Genomic DNA, 6,000 nt, shown 5'->3' on the forward strand with positions numbered 1-6,000 from the left:
CTAGTGCTTAAGAGGAGGAGAAAACCAAGATTAAGGAATTCTAATGGTTGATAGAGAAACAGCTGAAGCTGGTAAGGGTGGGAGAACCAATACGGGACAAGAAGATGATGCAAGGAGGTGTGTGGAAAATGGAGTGCAGTGGGCTTTATAAATGTGCTTGCAAGTTGCTGAAGGAGATTACTCTGATGGTAGAAGATGGGGAATTTGGAAGGCTTGGTGGGGAAGGTGAGATGACCCTAAAGATAAAACTATAGAGATGATTAGGACTAAAGAGAAATTCTCTTTCAGCACACAGCATTCATTTATTTCTTAGTTCTACTGATTTACCTTGTGTGGTGCGTGGGTTTAGGCCCTCTTCAAAATTTGTCCTCTTTTCTGGATGTGACAGTATCTTCTTAACTTATTTACCTTCACTCTCTATTCCAATACCTTAGTTTACTCAAATATACATTTAAAGACATTTAAAAACAAGGAAAATATTTCTGTTGTGTGCCACCTACTGCCCATTTTTTTCACCCTGTTTTGTTGTTGTTAACATACCTACTTTAAAAATCTTCAAAGTGGCCTATGCCTACAAAATATACACACAACTGCTAACTCCACAGTGGGACATCAGCCCCCCCCCCCCACCACCTTACTTAGTCTGCATCAGGCTCTTTCAGGTCCACTTCTTGGCTAGTCACTGCCTAGGGATGCCTATTTTTCAAAGCCAGAGAGACATCTTCTTTATGAATCTTTTCTCAACCTCTTAGCAAAAATTAATTCCTCCCTCCATTATGTTCACTTAGAGCATTAATCACATTGTATTATAAATTTGTCAGTCTCCCGGCTCACAGAGGCCCCAGATACCTTTCCACGTGCTCTTTGGTATTCCTGGAGCCTACCACATTGTCTGGTACAGTAGGTTTGCAGATTCTTTGGTGAATAAGTAAACATACGACACCTCCTTTAAAATACATGAAACAAGATTATTGGAGAAAATTAGATTTCAAAATTTCATCCCCTGAATAATTCCCCTTCCCACTAATAGAAAATGTGACAGCCATACATATTTTGTCAATTTAGTTTAAAGCCAGTGGCTTATATAAAGTCTCCTTGTCTGGGAGCCTCCCCTCCCTTCCCCAAGAACCTTATAAACCCTGGCTAAAGGCTGTTGTGGACTGCTTGCACGGAGAAAAGGAGAATTTTCTGCTTTCTAAATCCCTTACCAGATTTCTCCCTGCCACCAGCAGTTTGGAAGCTCTCTATTAGGAATTTCTGTCTTGCAAAGAACATGAAGTTTTGAATACCAAGAGAAGAAATAACGTGTAAACTGCAATTCCTTCTGCCAGGACTCCCAGCTGCCAAAACTCAACACTGCTTGGACATCCATCAGTATCGCATTCAGGTGATTTTTTTTTAAAGGGGGGCTCCTTTCAACCCTAAGCAAATTATTGAACTCTAGAAAATGAATGCACTTTTATGCTTGGTCTGAGTTTTCTTTCCATTCCTGTATTTCAAACGCATAGGAACTTTTTTTGCTGCTTTTGCTGATATATTATTTAAGGGAAGCCTTCCATCCATGGGAATAAAACAAAACCCTAGATTTACAAAACGTAAGAATTGTCTGCTTCTGCTCCCTTTTTCCCCAAAATCCCCCACCTGCCTCCAAACCAAAATATAGTCAGTAGGTAAGCATTTTATTGCGATCCCCCCTCTGACGGTAATTTCCTTGGAAAGGGAGCTCAGTTCCCAGACCCAGATGCCTCCACACACCCTGCCTCCGCCCCTCCCTCTTGCCCTGTACAGCCCTCTCCAAAGGCGCGCTGCGGTCCTTCTCCCAGAGCTAAAGAAAGAATTGTCCGCAATCAGGGAAAACTGATTAGCCTCCAATTCCGGGAAGCAGGGGTTTGCTCTGTAAAAGGAGAAGAGCAAACTCAGAAAGGAAGCAGCAGCGGGCTTCCGTCTTGTAAAACCCCATTCCTGAATGTTCCCAATTTGGCACTCCGGCCTCTGGAAGTGACTGCGCAGCCTTATAATAAAGAGGACGGTGGCCTCTCCCCTGCGGCAGCAGCCCTCAGAGCCTTTCCGCAACTTCCAATCTCCAGTCCCTTCTTTCACTGAAAGGGGACCCTCCACACAGTGCAAGCCCGCCTCCGATCGTCCCCCTTCCCCACCGCACCATTTCAGTGGGAATAAGACCCTCTTCGCCTTCTAGGGGGCTTGCTCTGTTGAAGGCAAAGAGCCACAAGATTTTAAGGATGCCAAGTCTTCATATCACCCGGGGAGGACAGATGACAGTGGAAATTTAATACTGGTAACTGTTATTATTTTATCTTTAAAACTTGCCCTCCAGAACGACGCTAAATAAGTGGATTCACGGTGAATAGTGAAGGTGCAAGCTGAAAAGGAGCGGGGTTATTGGTTGGGGGTCTTGGGGAACAGGGAAACGGGGGGAAGGAGTGCATAAAGACCCTAAATCTGTATTCGATTCCGGGGTTCAAAACCTACCCTGGCCCAGGCTGCAGTAACCCCCCCCCTCGCCCCCACCCCCGGCGCCTCGGCACGCCTCTGGGGAGCAAGGGAGCGGGAAGGAGGGGCCGCGAGCCAGTGCGCGGGAAGGAGGCCGAGAGAAGCCAGGGCGGCTGCGCACAAGGAGCGCGCGGGGCTGGGCCGCTCGCGCTCCCGGCCGGGACCGGCCGCTCAGCCTCCTCTCGGCCCACTGAGCCACTCTGAGGCTGACATCATTGCTAGAAGGAGGGGCTGTCCGTGCCAAGGCGACTGGAGAACAAGGTTCTCGAGCCTCGCTGGCGTAGGCGCTCCCTCGCCGCTTGGCAGGCGTAGCACGGTGGCGGCCAGATTCAGCCCGCGTGAGCTGAGCGCGGCAATTCTTAATTTAACGGAGGGAGGAAGGTATCTTTAGACCTTAGCGAGTCCATCTCTCGGTTCATTCGTCAGAACCGCCCGCACACCGTCCGCGCTTTCCTCTTATGAACCAGACAAAGGCAAGAAAGGGGGAAACGTACAAATACTATTACTTCGACTTGCTTTCAAATGCCCCCCCGCCCCCAACGAAAGGTCAGCTCTGAGGCTGAGCATTCCTGCCGTGATTGTTTGAAACAAGATTGAGAGTGGAATTCTATCTAATCTTCACCAAGCTCAGAAGGTGCCCGCAAGTACCTTTTTTTTTTTTTTTTTTAAGTCACACCTGTTTTAACCTTTTATGGGACGGGAGGGAGTCGCTTTAGTCTAAAGCAACGCTACCTTGTCCAGTGTTTTGCTCACTGTTCAGTATTCTCGGCACGCTCCTCAGGTTGTTTCCTTGTTGCAGCGCTAAGAGCACCAAAGCAACTCCCCCAACACCATCGCCCCCTCCCCATATTTCCTGCCCCCCTCACCGTCTATCCCGACGTTTAAAGACTTTCTTCCACACACTTTACTTCGCACAGAAACGGTTCCTATGTGAAGTTTAAACCCAACCTGAAGATGTTTCCACGCAAGGACTCGCTTTTGTTTGGTTCTCCCAGTTAATTTTATTTATTCTTTTGTCCTCGCCCCTCTTTCAAGTCTTTTGCTTTGTGCATTTGTGCCGCAGTGGCGCAAGTTTTGATTCCCAGCCCCCAGCCAACATTTTTAGAAAGGTACCCCGCTCGGAGACTCCAAGGCAACCCCTAAGACGCGCGGGCACACGCACTCAACACGCGCACCCCTGGGCCCCGCACCCCAAAGGCGGCCAAAGCAGTGAAGCGCGGAGGAGGCCATTTGAGGTTGAGCTCTATAAGTCTTTCCTTAGGGGAGGAAAGGAAGTGGCTGGCGCTATACACTCTTCAAAAGTGGCACCTCCCCCCTTTATTTTTGCAAGGGGAGGATGTCAATTTGCCGCTAAGAGCGCACTTTCAAGTCGTGTTTCCAATCGAGGGCAGACTGCCGCTCTGCTCTTCTAAGTCTCTACAGAAAAGACTCATTAGCGGCTATGCCTTTTTAAAAAGTCACCTTTTCTGATGACTCTCTTAAGAGGCATTCCTTTTCGCGAAAAGGGACTGTTTTATGTCTACGCGCTTTAAAAATTAATTCTTTTGTGACCCATAAACTGTTTCTTGGTCCTATCTTAGTCAACGTCATTCATTTATGAGAGAGCTAGGCGGGTTTTGGCTAAGGGCTGATAAGTCATTTATTTTGGAGAAAGAGCAATCCCTTTATGTTTGGCTAAGCTCCTAGAAAAAGTCTTTTTTTTCTTTAATGAGAAAATGATGCCGCTTTTCGGCTACCAGACTGTAAGACGTTCCTTTTATTAAAAAAAAAAAAGCTAGGCAGAATTTTCCATACCTACCATCTTCACATCCAGCAGGTGCTGGCTGAGCACGGCCCCAGAAGTAGGGCGGGAAGGAAGGGCGGGGAGGCGAGGGGCAGGGGAAATTATGTGGGAGACCCTGAGCGCTCCGTGGCGCGCTGCGATCTCCTCTTTGCGCCAAGGGTCGGGTCCCCAAGGATTAGGGCCAACCTGGCAAGGATCCAGACCTGGAGCCCCCAGAGATGGGAGCGCAGCGGTGCCAGACCACGCGAGAAGTCCGAAGCGGGCTCCGGGCTTTGCCGCTCGATTCAGACCGCTCCTCCTGGCTAACCCGAGAATCCGGAGTGTGATCTTTTCTCAACCCCTGCCCCAATCTTAAGAGTTTGTCTCAGCTTCGCTGAAGCTGTATCCGTTAAAGCGAAAGACCTCTTTGCACGGCCAATATCGGGCAAATTCACGCGCGGACACTTTTCTGACAGAAGTGAAGAGTTTTCTTAAAGTAACCAAGGCAAGCCGACTGGTGGCTATGCCAAAAAGAGATTCTAGCTGCTCTCACCTCCGGGGTTTGCTCTTATCTCCAGGGAAGAGATGGGGGAAGGGGGAAGGGAGGACACGGGAAGCGTCTCTAAAACCACTCTGTCGTCCTAGTGAAGACCCTGAGAGCAGGCAGCCGGAAGCCTCCGCGCACTAAGTGTGGGACTCACGCTTCACACGCCGCACTCTGTTCTGGACCCCGTACCGGATACTTACCTTGTTATCCACGCCACTAGAGTAGAAATGAGGTGGTAGGCAAAAAAGAGAAAAGGCTTCTGCTCGCTCCACGGAGACTGCGATTGCTGTAGCGGGTCTCTGCCGCCACAGCTTGCAGTCCGCGGAGCAGTTGGAGTTGAAAAGGCTTCCTTTTAGGCTGCTTGGGCCGCCCGGGTTGCCTGGGGTTGCCTGGGCTGCCTGTGACGCCGTTGCCGCTGCCACTCTACGCACTCTGTTTCAGCTGGCTTTCTGCTTTGCCGCCCTGGTCGCTGCGTGCAGCTCAAGCTCACGGCTCCTCCCGCCCTGACAGTTCGCCGACTGCATGGAGCCAGGGCCGAGCCAGCCCTTTTCAATGGCGAGGGGGAGGGACTCGATAGAGGGGGAGAAGGGGGAAGGAAGGGGGGTGAGCGAGTGGAAGGCGGGCAGGGGGAGAGAAGTGAACCAGTGCCCTGGCCGCCTGCTGGGAGGGGATGGCGCAGCACCACCTGCTGGGTACCCCCCTCTGGCCCCCACTCCTTGCACCCCAAATCCCCCACCGCTTCGGGGGCGGCCCCTCCAGGCTGACGGGGAACCCAGAAAGAAAGGCGGGGGCGAGATGGAGGTAAGCTTAGGAAGTTACTGTTCGCCGCCCCAAGCAGGCGACAGAAAGCGTGCTGGCTGCACCCCCGCCTGCGGGACCCGCTGCTGGGAAAAACGCGCCGCTGTCTGGCTTCCCGCTTTGCTGAGCGAAACCGAGAGCACGTTCCGCTCCGCTCGGTCCTCCGCTCGCCGCTCTCTTTGGCTTCCCTTTAAGTTGAACTCATTCACATTATCTTACAGAAGTTTTATTTTTCTTGTTATGTGTGCTTTTCTCGCGATCCCGCTGACCGCCCTCAGTCCGCTAGAGAACGAACATTCAGCAGCACCATTTTCTCATACAAAGGATACTTAAGGCAGACTAGTGGAAGTAGGGGCAAAGCCGCAGTTGGAGCTGAGAGACT

At 50.7% G+C, this 6,000-nt stretch overlaps 1 protein-coding gene across 8 annotated transcripts in view; it reads right to left on the bottom strand.

Moving 5' to 3' along the window:
* Window positions 1-5,342, bottom strand: part of PCDH11X (protocadherin 11 X-linked) — an 868,063-nt gene extending 862,721 nt beyond the window's left edge. For all 8 annotated transcript variants that reach the window (XM_081567466.1, XM_081567469.1, XM_081567465.1 and 5 more), the window contains exon 1: window positions 5,021-5,342. The gene's annotated coding sequence lies outside the window, so the exon portion shown is untranslated. The remainder of the gene's footprint in view (window positions 1-5,020) is intronic.
* Window positions 5,343-6,000: the final 658 nt, after the last annotated feature.

The sequence above is a fragment of the Giraffa tippelskirchi genome, chromosome X, assembly GCF_054371585.1.
Source record: "Giraffa tippelskirchi isolate mGirTip1 chromosome X, T2T-mGirTip1v1.2.pri, whole genome shotgun sequence".
Lineage (NCBI taxonomy): Eukaryota > Metazoa > Chordata > Mammalia > Artiodactyla > Giraffidae > Giraffa > Giraffa tippelskirchi.